The 16,836-nt window shown below is 34.3% G+C and overlaps 1 pseudogene; it reads left to right on the top strand.

Moving 5' to 3' along the window:
• The first annotated feature begins 16,077 nt into the window (after window positions 1-16,077).
• On the top strand, window positions 16,078-16,592 carry LOC138156956 (large ribosomal subunit protein eL21-like; annotated as a pseudogene).
• Window positions 16,593-16,836: the final 244 nt, after the last annotated feature.

Below are 16,836 nucleotides of genomic sequence, written 5' to 3'. Positions count from 1 at the left end.
GAAGGAAGGAAGGAAGGAAGGAAGGAAGGAAGGAAGGAAGGAAGGAAAAGGAAATGGTGAGGGGAGAAAAATATAAGTTCCCAATTCAGGAAGAAGCTGAAGAAATTCAGAAGGAAAGCAAAAAGTCAATCTGTTTTATTTTCTGTGATTTGAAGACTACATTGAAGAAATGATAATTTGCTTTCTGAAATTTATTAAGAGTGTGAAGTCTCTAATTAGTTAATGCTATTTAATCAATGTGTCAGTAAGTGGCAGTGAAAATTTCATTATTAATACCAAATTTTTCATTATTAAGACATAAATTATAGGAAGAATATTGGTACTTTGAAGACAATCAGAATGATAAATGTGATAGTTTCAGAGACACTGTATCAACATTTTACTCCTGACTGATTACATTACATATTGATATTACTAAGTATCAGTATGTAGCATAATCAGTCAGTAGAAAATGAGTGAAATATGAACTAATGAGAGCTAATTGTATCAGATAATAGCAAAGGCACAGAATTCTATCAAATTAGTTTGAGATGAAACAAATATGAATATAATAATGTTTATAATAATGGGGTAATTAAATTTAATGAAATAAATGATACATTAAAGACCAGGGTCCCTAGCCCATTCTACCCTGTTTACTTGAGATTCCTACAGCCTTCAGGCTGAATTCTAAACATTTTGCATGTTCACTATGTAATATTTTAAATATTTCTGACTGGGTCATATGCATATGTCAGGATAGCCAGTGAAGATAAGTGTAAACACCTTCCATCAGCATTTTTCCTAAATTTGTTTATAAAGAAAGATTTCTACTTCCTGACTTTCATTATGTGATAGAAACAAATTTTTTCCTCAGATAAATACAATATATCTAGAACCAAAGAAATTCTATTTTTGAAGAAATATTCTTCTTGTTCTGCTTTTGGAAATCATTTCTTATGGTATAGATTTTGTACTTTCATCAGACAATAGTCACTCATACCTAACCTCTCTTTGTACAATCACGAAATAAAGTTTTCTTTATTTTCCATCTTAACTCATTTTTCTAGTGTTTCTACTATTCAAGCTATTGAATACCACAGTGGTTTCAGGAAGAGATCCAAAGAGGATAATTAAATTTTAGACATGTGCTTATGTGCCTATGGCAAACTCACAGTTTGTTAGAATCCTAATTATGGATGGACTTGCCAGGAGCCCTGAACACACTATTGTCAGTGTGTACACAGTCACTTTGAGGGTTGGCTGAATAGTGTAAACTCAAATCCAGTCAGTTCATCCAGTCTAGGGGAACAATTATTAACCAGCACTGTTTGGGAACACTGTGTGACATAGTTTATAAGACTATTATTATATGGAGTGAATTTCAATTAATATTTCTGACAGGAATGTGGGCATAAATTGTGGTAATAGCTCACTGTGGTGCTTGTCTTCCTTGAATCATCTATGATGAGGAGCAGTATTTCTGAAAAAGCATAGCAAATAGTCCATTTAACCTAGTAAGGCTATCCCCCCAGAGGAAAATTAATTTAATTAAATTATAAGGTAAATAACTTTTTTCCTCAGCATTTTTGGTGTTGCACATGCATGATTAAAATATTAACATATTACAAAGAACATAAATTAACAAGGAAATCTGAAAGTTTTAAAATAAGAGCTTTTTTTGCTATTTCTTTGGTTTTTACTTTATATAGTACACTAGTAACTGTAAAGAAGTCTATCTAGGACTAAAAATAGTATATGATGTCCATCTATAATAAAATAGGCTTCAAACTATGGGCTGTTTTCTACCCAAGGAACTGTGTGCCTCCAGTTCATCCAACCTTCACATTTAGCAACTGTTTTATCATATATATTGTAGAAGGTTTCTTTTCTTTCTTTTCTCTTTTCTTTTGTATTACATCAAAAAGACAACAGAACAAGCTGTAGGTTAATGTTTTACATGTAAATGGTTATGGATTAAGCTCAGCTGGCTTCTTGGGCTGACATGAGGTTCGTGATTGGAAGAATGAAAACAAACATGAATTGAAAATGTCACTAACCTTTATTGGGTCCCGAGAATCCCTGAGCCTGCATAACAGGAGGCTTTCCTGTTTTCAGCAGCATAAAGAAGACTGAAACAAAACAGCACAGATCATTGCTAGTTACATCTTTTAATGAATGCTTTTCACATTTGGGTTTCTTTGTCAGTCTCTCAGATTTTGAGGGTTTAACTGTGAAAAGTGAGGATAGTATCACATATTCTTATAAACCATCTAGGAGACATCTGCCTAGTATACTTTTCTCTCCAAATAATGCTCAGTGTAAAGGGCCATATTTTAAGGTTCATTTAGGGTCATGAACGTACAATGTAGTTAGCTATCCAATCTGAGTGTTCATTAGCAGAGAGTTAGAAGAAAATTATTGCCAAATTCTAGAACCAATATGTGTGTTTGTTGTAGTTGAAAGGGGAGTGGTTAAGATGAGAGAGTGAAAATGTATTACATTTTATGGGGCTATTGGGCTTGAAGCTGCTAGTGCTATCATTAAAAGGGGGATTTAATGCATTGTCCTCCTTCCTAGTGCTCAAAGATCTTGTTATTATAAGAGATTGCTAAAAATGAATCTAAACATCTTATTACATGAACTTCATGGTTTCCAGAGTTTGAACCTACAATTTAGGAAATAAGGGATCCAAAGAGCAAAGATTTGTTTTCAGCTTTGTGCGTGATTTGGTATCATCTTTTTCTTTATTGGTCTAATGGGTTAATTGATTTGACCAGAATATTAGATTTTTGGGGGGAGGGTAATTGGGGTTAAGTGACTTGCCCAAGGGCACACAGCTAGTTTTTGTGTTAAGTGTCTAAGGCCAGATTTGAACTTGGGTCCTCCTGAGTCCAGGGCTAGTCCTCCAGACTCACCGTGCCACCTAGATGCCCCACTAGACTTTTTTTTAAGGTGCTAGTTGAAACTAATTACACTTCTTGTTTTCTCTCAGCTTTCTTCTCTGCCATATCCTTCTTTCATTTCTAGTGGTATAGTGGATAGAATACTGGGCCTGGAATCAGGAAGACTGAGTTCAAATCAAACTTCTGACACTAGTTATGTGACCCTGGGCAAGTGTGCTCATCTGTAAAATGGGAATATTTTATGGATGTTGTGAGGATAAAATGAAATACTATTTTAACAGCACTTAGCTCAGTGTCTGGAATAGAGTAGGTACTCTATAAATGCTTATTCCCTTCCTCTTTTTTGTCCTAGATCTAGTGGTCATAACTTGTGATTTATGTTTATATGTTCTCTTATTTATGAGCAGCCTGTAGTATGTTTAGGCAATATAATTTTGGTACAGCTCTCTTATTTATGGGAAATCAAAATATCTACTCCCCCTGCAACTCAGCCCACACTGAGAGAAAATGTTTCCCATCTTTTTTTTTTAATTTTCAATCTTTTATTTATTTATTTTAGTTTTCAACATTCATTTCCACAAGATTTTTGAGTTACATATTTTCCCCCTCTTTCCCCTACCCCGCACCCCAGATAGTGAGCCTACTGAATGCCCTTTCCCCTACTATGCTCTCTCTTATATCCTCCCTCATTCCCCTCCCCAACTTTCTAGAAGGGCAAGATGGATTTCTATATCCTAGTGCCTGTATATCTTATTCCCCAGTTGCATGTAAAAAAACAATTTTTTTTAACATTTGTTTTTAAAACATTGATTTCCAGATTCTATCCCCTTCTTTCCTCCTCACCCACACCCACCGGGAAGACAAGCAATTCAATATAGGTTGTGCATGTGGTTTCCCATCTTTTTAAAGGATCAAAACCTCTTCCCAAATTTCTATACAAGTACTAATTACTCAAATAAGGATTTACTGTATATGTCTGTCAAGTTTTGCATTTATCAGATACATGGATATACAGAAGAATGCAGAGGAAGTACAACTAGGAAGCAACAATAAAAATAACAACTGGCTCCTTTTTGCTAACAATTAAGAGAGATCGCCTTTTGTCCTTCCTTCTTTTTCTTTCTTCCCAAACTGAACAGGAACCAAAGGTGAGTAGTTCAGCTGAGAATTAAGGGACTTTGATAAGGGGAATAAAGGATACCATCCCTCTAGTACTTGGTGAGAAGTACAGTGCCTAAATATCTCCAGCATTTCAAACCTCATCAACATGCCCATCAGGTATGTCTTTCCCACCAATTCTTATTATCATTGTTTTGCAGCAGCAGTCTACAAGAGTCCCACCATGCAAGAAGCATGATTTAGGAGGGAAAGAAGGTCCATTATAGGGAACATTCCTTGATTGGGCCCTATGCTTTCTCATGGCTCACAAGATGGAAAATTCCTGATTCTCTTTCCAGCAAGTCTTAAATACCAAGTTCAAAAAATTCATCAAACTGGTAAATTCTAAGACTGGAGTCTGACATCTTTATGGCAATGCTCCCTGGGCAGTCATTGTCCTCCTCTAAGCCAGAAATGTTGCAGTCTCTTGCAAAAATCAGCCTGGGCATGCTTGAAATCTGCAAATAGATATAATAAGCATCAAACATTAACATTTTTAAAATAACAAGTATGATTTTCCTAGCATCCCAATTAATTGTCCTACAGTACTATTCTTAGCAAATGTTCATTACCAATACGTGTAAAAGACATAGCACAATACAAAGCATCACTTGACAGGGTGCTTCAGAAACTAAATGTCTAAATTGCATGCAAAATATAATATATGCACACCTAAGAGTATACATGCATCCATAATACATAAGTAAATAATCATGAACAGCAAATAGAGACATAAATAAATAAACAAAGCAAAATGAAGCTAGCTAGCTATAAAATATGAAGAGGCCTAAAAATAAATATAATCATCAGTGAAAATACAAATAAACAACAATAAAAAACCCCATACGTGACTAGGAGACAGATGTTACTATACTACATACATGGAATTAGCAATAAGCAAGTAAAAATGGCAAAATAATAAAAGGTAGAAATAACTCAAAGCATGCACTAATCAACATATACATCATTTTGTTGTTCAGTTATTTTTTTTAAAGCAATTGGGGTTAAGTAACTTGCTCAAGGTTACATGGCCAGTTATTATTTTTGTGTGGGTGCCAAGTATCTGAGGCCAGAACTGATCCCGGGTCTCCGATGTCAGGGCTGACACTCTTACTCACTGCGCCACCTTGCTGCCCCCGTGTAACCACTTCTGGTTCACCCTTAACAGAAGTTAGTTTCATGTTCTGGACATTCAATCCATGCAGGAAGTCCATGGCTTTGAAATGGAACAGAATGAGACAGTTTAATATTTATCAAAAGCAGAATGAGACTATCTAATATTACAAAAAGGAAGCTTATTTAACAGGTGCGTAGAATGGCTATTCAGCAAGAATACAGCGCAGATTCAGGTACATGCAAACTCCTTGCTCTCCTTAAGTAAATGTGTCTGGAGCTCAAACATCTCCTGAACTGAGTTTTTTATGACTTAGGTGACCACCAAGCTACAATAACAGATCCCCTGAACCAGGGTTCATACCAGCTCTCCAGAACTGATTGTTAAATTTTCAGTGTGAGCACTAGAAATCAGCTAACACCACAAATTAGGGCTTGATTTTGTTGTTTTGCCAATTGTCTAGACCAGAGATGTCAAACTCAAGACCTATAGGTCATATGCCTCCCCTATAAAATTCCAGAATAAGGCTTGAAGCAGATTAAAATGTAATTTGGAAATGTTTTAAAAAATAAATTAAAATACATTAAAACCTGGATAGTACCAATTTGTGATTTTCTAAGTCAATATGCAGCCTGCAGGGCCATTTCTGTTTGAGGTTGACACCACAAGTCTAGACATAATAAAGTAATAGAGAAAATGTTTAATAAGGCAAAATGAATTTTAAAATTTTCCCACACTACACAGTTTTTGTTTTTGGAGAGGCTACCATTAAACATTTACTCCTATCTTGGACCATTAGTCTCAGGGACAGTTTTCTTGCCTTTTAGAGAAAAACTAGTTCAAGCTACTTGACAGAAATCAAGTGGATAGTACTACTACTCTACCATGTCCTTTGTTGGCAAGGTCCTAGTGGTCTTATAAAGGATCTTCCACCACTAAAATAGTTTTAGGTTGAAAATGGACAACTCTAACCTCAGAGACATGAGAAGACCAGTATAAGCAACACTGGAGGAGGAGCATAGTGCAATTATAACCCTCCCAGTTTTTAATGTCCTTTTCACAGACAACAGATGCTATTAGCTTTTAGATCCCAATCAGAGTTTAAATAGAATGTTGAGAAAAGCAATTTGTACTGGACATCTTGAAGTGACATTTGAGAAAAAAGCTGAATACGAAGCACTTTTCTCTATGGAAGTAGTGAAAAAGTGTGTATTTTTTTCAATGATCTATGAGAATTTATGAGCCACATGTAGAGGAGAACAATAAGAAGGAGTTATGTGTTGGAAGTGTTTTAACTATGGCTTTATAAAGAAACTTCTCTGAAGAGTCTCCAAGGAATTGGCAAATACAATGTATTTTAGAAAGAATGTTTCCTATGCTTATGAAGAAAAGATAAAAAATATAAGAACTATTCATGAGGATAAATATTAAAAATATTCTTAAGAGATTTTTATTGGTATCTAGACTAAACAAAATGGCATAATACTGAGTATCCAGATAAGTGAAGCAAAGTTATACAGCAATATACTGAAAGTTTGAAGTGACTTTGTGATTTTTGGCACATTGAAAACATTACAAATAATTATATATGATGTCTTTGTTTTCTATTTTATTGGTAATAAGTTATATATAAAAATTTGTATTTATTTAATCATAGGGAATTAAGATATTTAAATATAAAAATAAGAATATTAATAAAAGTTGATTTGATAATTAATAAGTTATAAACTGAGGTAGAGGCTCAAGCTAGTTAATGATTGAGAAAGAAATTATAAATACATTAATGAGAAATAAATTATCCAAGTACACCTGCCCAATAACTATAGCATTCAGGATGATAAAATTAAATATATTACAGCAAGTTAACTGGCAGGCTAAGGTTGTGTGACCTATGAGTGAGCGTTATCTAAAACCCCCTCCAAACTGCCACATGTGGGGTCACATTCTATATACCTGCTACACAGAAAAAATAAAAACAGAAACAAAAAGATAGCAAAAAAAAAAAGGTAATATAACAGTCATCTGATGGAGTAACTCGATATGGAGAAGAAACAGGATCAGAAATCCCTAATTTTTCCCCCTCTTTGGAAGCACGGAGTCCTGAATCTTAATGATCTGGTCTATTTGGTAGGTATTTTGGTAGGCATCCCATCTTTCTAGTTCACAGTGAGTCTTCTGATATAAAGTAGCAAAGATGAATAGGAGTAGCACCAGGAACCACAGTGACAACAAAATACTGGGGCAGTCATTGATCCTCATTGGGAATAAAGGTCATTGAAGGAAAGTAACTCAGCAGTCATTACCCACTTGCATGCAATCTATTCTGGCATCAGGATTAACCAAGACTCTTTTTGCACTACTACCCACTCAATATTCCCTGGATCAATAGCCAAGATCCCCCATCACCCCCGAGTGGGAGTTGGGGGTGGATCTGAAACCAAATGTTTGCCCCTTACTGAGGGCAAGTTAAAAGAGAACATCATTCCTTAGTAAGGGAAGGAGTGAAAGCATTGCTGAAGAAAAGTCACAAACACAGGGCCAAATGAAGGTAGGAATTGGAAAAATTGTGATGCTGTCCAAATATAGGTGGAAGCCCTCTAAGAAGGTCTTACTAGTTTCCTGCTACCTCCAATTCCAGACACTGTTATAAAGCAAAGCAAAACAAACAAACCAATAACCCAAGAACTAATCTGGAAAGACACATGATTAAATTCCCAAATCCTAGAGAAATATCTGGAGCTGATTTGGAAGAAACTAAATTCCAAACACTAAGAAAATGAGGCTAGTAAAGGAGGTCGCCCCAGTCTCAAAGAATGGGCAAAATGATCTCCTTGTGAATCTATTCTAGTTGGACCCTGAAGAACCCAGAGGGGATGGTAAAGGGTAAAGATGGAATATACTGTAGAGTGGAATTTTCTACCATCCCACATAGTGGATTTCAAATGACCATAATAATTCAGATATTTAAGAATAAGATAATTAAAAGAATTAAGATAATGCAAGATAATTAAGAAAAGCACTGGACTATGGAAAGGATTTGTACTTGGGGGACAAAGCACGGAAGGTTACTTGTGTCTGTGATACACCTGAGTGAGCTTGAAGTTTTGTGTGGAAATTGTTGGAGTCAACAGGAAGGTAGATGGACGCTATGCCCTGATATGTCTGGATCCACCAATCATCGCTTGAGTGTTAGTACTGATTAGAAGCAATGTGGACCTTTGCAAAATATTAGCAGGATAATGTAAGCAACAAGCTAGGAACCAACATATCCATGCTTAGGTCATCCAAGTTGAAAGACAAGTAGCGACAATGACTATGATAGAGCGTTGACTCTTCAGACTCAGAAGTGGATTCTGAGAAATTTGTATTTGATGGTTCTCCAGGGATGGAGGAATGTTAGGATCAGTAGAAATAACAGTTCAGCAAGATGACACAGATTTTCTTACTCCATAAGTAAAATATGGGATGTACTTTGAAGAGCAATTAACTGAATCCAAGTCACCGACTTTCAGCCATTTCAAGAAGACAGATTTCTTTACCTGAGATTGAAGATTTCATCAATAATCTAAAGGAACTGCTGGTTAGTGGAACCATCAGAGTCTAACAGTTCATATGCATCATCTTTAGTAATGATATTGAAGAATTGAAAGAAATAAATGTATTTAGACTGCCAGGCTATGAACAGAAAAACAAAAGTGGACCATATAAACTATGCCATGAGTCCAAGATGCCCATGGGGAAACTGATAATTCTCAGTGTTGGATTTATTCAGGTAAAAAAAAACTCACCATCTTAATTCATCAGTTCTCTCAACAGTTCAGCAATGGTCACTTAGCTCCAGATATATAGGAATTTTGGTGACTACAGGAAGGCCTCTCTCTACTTTTCATCCTTTCACCTAGTTTTTTTTCTTATCTTTCCCCTTCACTCAAAAACCAACTAGAAAGTCCCAAATCATCCCTGTGTCTCTGTGTACATTTTGCCTCTCCAAAGATCTTCTCCAAGACAAGAAGAAAGTCCTTCCTTATCACTTTAAGATTCACTTTAATTCTTCTCTCAGAGGCTCACATATGAAGGTTTTGAGGAATTTACATATGTTGACAGAAGTTTATAACCAAAGCCTGCTACATTTTAAATAAAATTTTATTTCTATCTTTTCTTTTTGTATGATCTGTATTTCCCAAAGTATTCCTGACTCCTTCCTTCCATATAAAGGGATTCCTTACAACAAAGAATAAAAAAAATGATTTTTTAAAAAACAGTTTAGAAAAACTAACCTCATTAAAAAAATTAATATTATTTTGAGTCACTATTTGGTTGTTGTACACCCACATTCTTTACTTCTTCAAATAAGGGAGAGAGATGCCTTTGCATATCTCTTGTCTTGTGTCAAGCTTAGTTACTATCATTTCAGAGCACTTAGTTTCAATTTTTGTTGTTCTTTCATTTTATATTATTGTGTTCATTATGTATACTGTTTTCTCAGTTCTATTTATTTCAAATTATATCAATTCATATGTCTTCCATACATATTCATAATTTCTTATAGCACAGTAATATTCTAATACATTTATATACTACAATTTCTTTAGTAATTCCCTAACATATGGGCATCAACATGGTTTCCAGGTTTTTGTTGCCACTAAAAGTTATCCTATAAATATTTTGGTGTATGTGAAGACTTTCTTTTAATCATTGATCTTCTTGTAATATATGATTTTTTAAATTTCCTTTTATTCAATTTTACTTTTTCAATGCTCCTGGAACATTTGGCTAACTGAAGCCTATTCCTGTTCATATTAACCTCACCTGGCTAAAACCTGACTCCTGGAATGATAGTGTTAAGGGAAGACTTTTTATATTCCTAAGATAAGAAACCAAAAGAGAAGAAGGGAATGTAGCATAAAAATTTCCCTGATGCCAACCTTTTGTTATTTTTGTGACATGTAAATGCCTTCCCCTCAATTAGTCCATTGTAACTTTTAAAAAATGTGACCTTAGAAATTTGTAAGTATAGGATTTTGCAAATTCACTATTTAATTCTGTAATTTAATATGTTTACTAATTTATTCTAACTTAATTTGTTCAACCTGAATTGAAGGAAGCCTGAGATAATGAATCTATTTGACAAGGCCTATGTAAGGCTTTAAGGTCTAAGAAGTCATAAAGATTGCTGTGTGTAAATATATACATATATATATACATATATATCTGATTCTCTGTTGTAATTTTTCTATAAAAATTCTCTATAAAAGTTTTATCAAAAACATATCTTGGTTCAGGGTTATTTTTCTACATCCTGAACTTGTGCTTAAGCATAAAAAAGCGTAGGTTTTTAAGTCCATAATATCTGCATTGTGTTAAATTGATTTTGGCAGCAGTAACCTGTCATATGAACTAAATGGAAGATAATTCTCCCATAATTAGTTGAGGAATTTTTGAATCAAAGGTAATTGATTCCTCAGTCCCTCTTACCACCACCACCACAACTACCACCCCACATGCAATTGATTACCATGTCCTGTCAATTTCACCTGCCTGACATCTCTCTCTAGCATATCCTCCCTTCTTTCCTTTGACACTGTCATTACCCTTAGTAATCTCATCATCTTGTGCCTGAACTATTACAAAAGCCTGCTGCCTGGTTGCCCTTCAAAAAACCTCTCCTCATTCCACTCCATCTTTCAGTTAGCTGTCAGTAATCTTCTTAAAGAGCAGATCTGACCATGTCACCCACCTATTCAATAAATTCCAGTGACTCCTTTTTATCCTCCAGGTTCAAATACAAAATTCTCTGTTTGGCATTCAACCCCCCAACGAACATTTCCAGTCTTCTTACACCTTACCCTATGTACTTCTTAATCCAATGACATTGGACTCCTAGATGTTCCTTGAACATGTCATTCCATATTTCTTGACTCTTGGCATTTCCACTGGCTGTCTCTCATACCTAAAACAAGTTCCCTCCTCATCTCCCTATCCTGCTTCCTCGGCACCCTTCAAGTCTCAAGTAAAACCTTGCTTTCTGGAAAAAAAAAGTCTTTCCCAATTCCAGTCCCACTTAATTCTAATGCTTTGTCTATATCTGTCTATACATACATCTGTACATACACAGAGAAAGAGAGAAACACACATACATATGATTTGTACACAATTGTTTACATGTTTTCTCCCCCATTATGACTATAAGCTCCATGAGACTTTTGCCTTTCCTTATCCTTTACTTTATCCTATATCTTTGTATTTGCACAGTGCTTGGCACATAATAGACACTTAATAAATGTTTATTGATAAGGTGACTCTCCTAACCTTGTTCCAATTTGCTTTCCAGACCTATTCACAACTCCACCAACTCTGCATTATTTTTCACTATAATATATTATTAAATATATATAATATATGTATCCATATATGTGTGAGTGTGTGTGTATACATATGTGTATCTCAAACATCATATATCTTATTGGAGTTAGGTTATAAAAAGATGTTTTTACTATTCAGCAACTTCCCTTCTCATCCCAGTTGCATTAATTTTGTTTATGCAAAAGCTTTGTGATTTCATTTAGTTATTTATTTTTTCATTTATAATCACATCTAGCCTTTACTTAGTTAATAATTCACACTCCATCTATAGTAAGAGGTAACTAATCTGGTTCTCTAAGTTTGCTTTTATGGTATGTCAGAGATTTTTATGGTATTATTTTAATTATATTTAATTAATTATATATATAATATAATATATTATAATTTAATATAATTTAATTAATTATATTAATATTGAGGTCATTTGTTGTGGTATGTGGTATAAAATATTAACCTAAATGTTATTTCTGAAAAGTTTTTCCAGTTTTCCAGCAGTTTTTGTCCAAAAAAAGGGAGTTCTTTTCTAAGTAATTGATTTTTAGTTTAGCATATAGTGCATTCCAATTTAATTATTTCTCTTTTCTTCTCTAGCCTATTCCATTGATCTGCTTTTCTATTTTTTAACCAGAACGACATAGCCCTAATTATTATTGCTTTATAATATAGTTTGACATCTCAAATATTATTCTCCTTTCATTCATTTCTAATTTTTTCATTGCTTTTGTTCTATATATTATGTTCCTCCAAAAGAATTATATTATTATTGGTCTACCTTCATAAAGTATTCCTTTTTATTATCTCTTTGGTTTGATTGGCATAACACTAAATTTGTAAATTAATTCACACAGTATTATCATTTAGTGGCCTAGTTATGAACACTGATATCCTTCCAGTATTTTTTCTTTATTTCTAAGGAGCATCTTGTCATTGTGACTTATCCAGATATTGAGTATTCTTTGAAGTATTGACTCCAAGATATTTTATGAAGTTTGTAGTTATTTTGAATAAAATTTCCTTTTCTATTTTTCCCTTCTGATTTTGTTGTTTAGTAAATTGTATTGATTTTTATGGTTTTATTTTGAGTTGTGCTATTTTGTGGAAGCCATTAATTGTTTCAGTTACTTTCCTTGTTGATTCCCTAAGATTTTCTAAGTAAAGTATTTTGCCATCATAAAGTCATACTAGTTCTGTCTCCTCTTTACCTCCCTTTACAACTTTTATTTATTTCTCATTGGAGTGTTATTGTAGCATTTTTACAACTGCGTTTTTAAAAAAAAGAGAGAGAGAAAGGGGGTGGCTTCACTTTACTCCCGTATCTATTGAAAAAGCTCCTTAGTTTTCCACATTGTATTTAATTCTAACATTTGATTTTAGATAGTGTAGCATCAATGAAATATTTACAGCACCCACGATCACAATAGAGACCATGATTATAACTATCACATGGCATCCAATCGCAAAATATGTCAAACTCTCCAAAAAGAGGATAAAGTTGAAGGATTTATTTAGATATTAGAAAAATTAATCCCAAAACCAGTAAGCCAATTCCATCATAGTACCAAAGATATTCAGAAGCCATAATAATGCTGAGAGTCATGATATCCTTTAGCCTTTCCACAATCCAATACAAGATAAATATTTACTCATTGTGGGGTGCCTAGGTGGTCCAGTGAATAGAGTACTGACCCTGGAGTCAGGAGTTCCTAAGTTCAAATCTGACTTCACACACTTTACACTTACTAGCTGTGTGACCTTGGGCAAGTCACTTAACCCCAACTACCCCTACAAAAACAAACAAAAAAAATTTACTCACAAGCCTGACTCCTTACCTAAGCTCCTCTGTCCCCAACTGTCTCCAGATGTCTGGTTAGCTTTCTACTAATTTCTTGTAGACTGCTTCTTCTCAACAAACTCCTCCTACCACAGCTCCATGTGACTACATTCAGCCTATCAAGGGGCAGAGATTATCTTCACAGCAGGGAAGCTTCTTGTGGGCTCCAGGGGCCAGAGTTTACTTCATAGCAGGGAAGGATTTCAAACTCCCCCCTAGGTCTATTAAGGGGCAGGGAACATCTTCAAATTCCCATTCCCATTGCAGATAGTTTTTTTTATATCAAAAAGAGCTGTTTCCATTACTATGATTTAAAGTTTTTAGTATAAATGAGTGTTGTACTTTGTCAAAGGTATTTTATACATGTTGATATAATCAAGTGTTTTTATGGTTTTTAATATAATTAGGTTAATTATTTCTCTGACAATTAGATGCCATAGTGGAAAAAAGCACTGGACCAGGAGTTAATAAGACCTGAATTCAAACCCAGCCTCAGACACTTACTAACTGTATGGCTCTAGGCAAGTCATTTAAACCTATTTGTCTTAGTTCTTCATCTATAAAATGATCTGGAGAAGGAAATGGCAAACTAATCCAGTATCTTTGCCAAGAAAACCTCAAATCAGGTGATGAAGAGTCAGATGCAAATGAAACAACTGAACAACAAATGACTGTTTTCTCAACTGTAAAATAATGATACTATGTATGCACATAAATTTGACAATCTTAGTGAAATGGATGAATATTTTTAAAAATATATATTGCCCAGATTAATTGAAAAGGAAGTAAATTACTTAAATAACACCATCTCAGAAAAAGAAATCAAACAAGCCATCAGTGAACTCCTTAGGAAAAAATCCCCAGGGCTAGATGCATTTACAAGCAAATTTCTACCAAAAACTTAAGGAACAATTGATTCCAATACTCTACAAACAATTTGGGAAAATTAGTGAAGAAGGAATCCTACAAAATTCTTTTTATGACACAAATATGGTGCTAATACCTAAATCAGGAAGAGATAAAACAGAGAAAGAAAATTATAGACCAATTTCCCTCATTAATACAGATGCAAAAATTTTAAATAAAATATTAGTAAAAAGACTATAGCAGCTTATTGCAAGAATTAAACAATTTGATCAGGTAAGATTTATTCTAGGAATGCAAGGATGGTTTAATATTAGGAAAACCATCAGTATAATTGATTGTATCAACAATAAAACTAGCAGAAACCATACAATTATCTCAATAGATGCAGAAAAGACTTTTGACAAAATATAACATCCATTCCTATTAAAAACACTAGAAAGTATAGGAAAAAATGGAGCCTTCCTTCAAATAATAAGTAGCATCTATTTAAAGCCATCAGCAAGTATTATATGTAATGGGGATAAGCTAGAAGCATTTCCAATAAGATCAGAGGTGAAACAAGGATGTCCACTATCACCCCTCTTATTCAATCTGGTACTAGAAATGTTAGCAATAGCAATCAGAGAAGAAAAAAAATCAAAGGAATCAAATTAGGTAAAGAAGAGACTAAGCTATCGCTCTTTGTAGATTATATGATGATATACTTAGAGAATTCTAAAGAATCAAGTAAAAAACTACTTGAGACAATAAATAAATTTGGCAAAGTTGCAGGATATAAAATAAACCTACATAAATCCTTGGAATTTCTATATATTTCTAATGAAATCCAAAAGCAAGAGATAGAAAGAGAAATCCCACTTAAAGTTACTGTAGACATTATAAAATATTTGGGAATCTACCTGCCCAAACAAACCCAGAAACTATATGAACACAATGACAAAACATTTTCACACAAATAAAGTCAGATCTAATTAATTGGAAAAACATCAGTTGCTCATGTCTGGGTTAAGCTAATATAATAAAAATGACAAATTTACCTAAATTAAATTACATATTTAGTGCCATGCCAAACAATAGAAAAAAATAGCAATAAAAATCACTTGGAAGAACAAAAGGTCCAGAATATCAAGGGAATTAATGAAAAGCAATGCTAGGGAAGATGACCTAGTCATACCAGATTTTGATCTGCATTTTAAAACAGCAGTCATCAAGACTGCTTTGTATTGGCTGAGGAATAGAGTAGTAGATCAGTGGAATAGATTGGGCACATGAGACTCAGCAATCAAAGACTATAGTAATCTATTGTTTGATAAAGCCAAAGATACTGTTTTGGGGATAAGAACTCACTGTTTGACAAAAAATGCTGGGAAAACTGAAATATAATATGGCAGAAACTGGGCATAGACCATTATCTAACACTGTATACCAAAGTCAAGTCTAAATGGGTGCATGATCTAGGTATAAAAGATGATACTATAAGCAATCAGGGAAAGCAAGAAATAGTTTGCCTGTCAGATTTGTGGAGCAGAAAAGACTTTATGACCAGACAAGAAATACAGAGCATTATAAAATTCAAAATAGATCATTTTGATTACATTAAACTAAAAAGTTTCTGTACAAACAAAGTCAATGTAACCAAGATTAAGAGGGAAGTGGAAAATTGGGAAAGAATTTTTACAACCTATGTCTCTGATAAAGGACTCATTTCTAAAATATACAGAGAATTGAGTCAAATCTATAAGAATACAAGTCATTCCCCAATTGATAAATGGTCAAAGGATATGAACAGGCAGTTTTCAGAGGAAGAAATTAAAGATATCTATAAGCATATGAAAAAAATGCTCTAGCTTTCTGCCAGCTCTGCCATATTACAGTGAGTTGCCAAAATGACAAACACAAAAGGAAAGAGGAGAGGGACACGATACATGTTTTCTAGGCCCTTTCGAAAACATGGTGTTGTCCCTTTGGCTACATGTATGCAAATATACAAGAAAGGTGATATTGTAGGTATCAAGGGTATGGGCACAGTTCAGCAAGGAATGCCCCACAAATGTTATCATGGCAAGACTGGACGGGTCTATAATGTTATTCAGCATGCTGTAGGCATTGTTGTAAACAAACAGGTTAAGGGCAAGATTCTAGCCAAAAGAATGTTGATATTGAGCATATTAAGCATTCCAAGAGCAGAGATAGCTTCCTGAAGCAGGTAAAGGAAAATGATCAGAATAATAAGGAAGCCAAAGAAAAAGGCACTTGGGTTCAACTGAAATGCCAGCCTGCTCCTCCCAGAGAAGCACACTTTGTGAGAAACAATGGCAAGGAACCTGAGCTGTTGGAACCAATCCCCTATGAATTCATGGCATAAGTGGCTAAAAAAAGAACAATAAAAAAAATCTTGGATTATGGGGGAAAAAATGCTCTAAATCACTATTGATTAGAGAAATGCAAATCAAAACAACTCTGAGTTACCACATCTCACCAATCAGATTGGCTAAAAAGACAAAACAGGAAAATGACAAATGCTGGAGAGAGTGTGGGAAAATTGGAACACTAACGCATTGTTGGTGGAGTTGCGAACTGGTTCAACCATTTTGGAGAGCAATCTGGAACTATGTTCA

The sequence above is a fragment of the Petaurus breviceps genome, unplaced genomic scaffold (genome assembly GCF_028583685.1).
Source record: "Petaurus breviceps papuanus isolate PSGF00001 unplaced genomic scaffold, PetGlider_PUasm1.0 164, whole genome shotgun sequence".
NCBI lineage: Eukaryota > Metazoa > Chordata > Mammalia > Diprotodontia > Petauridae > Petaurus > Petaurus breviceps.
Note: the sequence above shows the minus strand (reverse complement) of the source record. Positions and strands in the feature narration are given on the sequence as shown.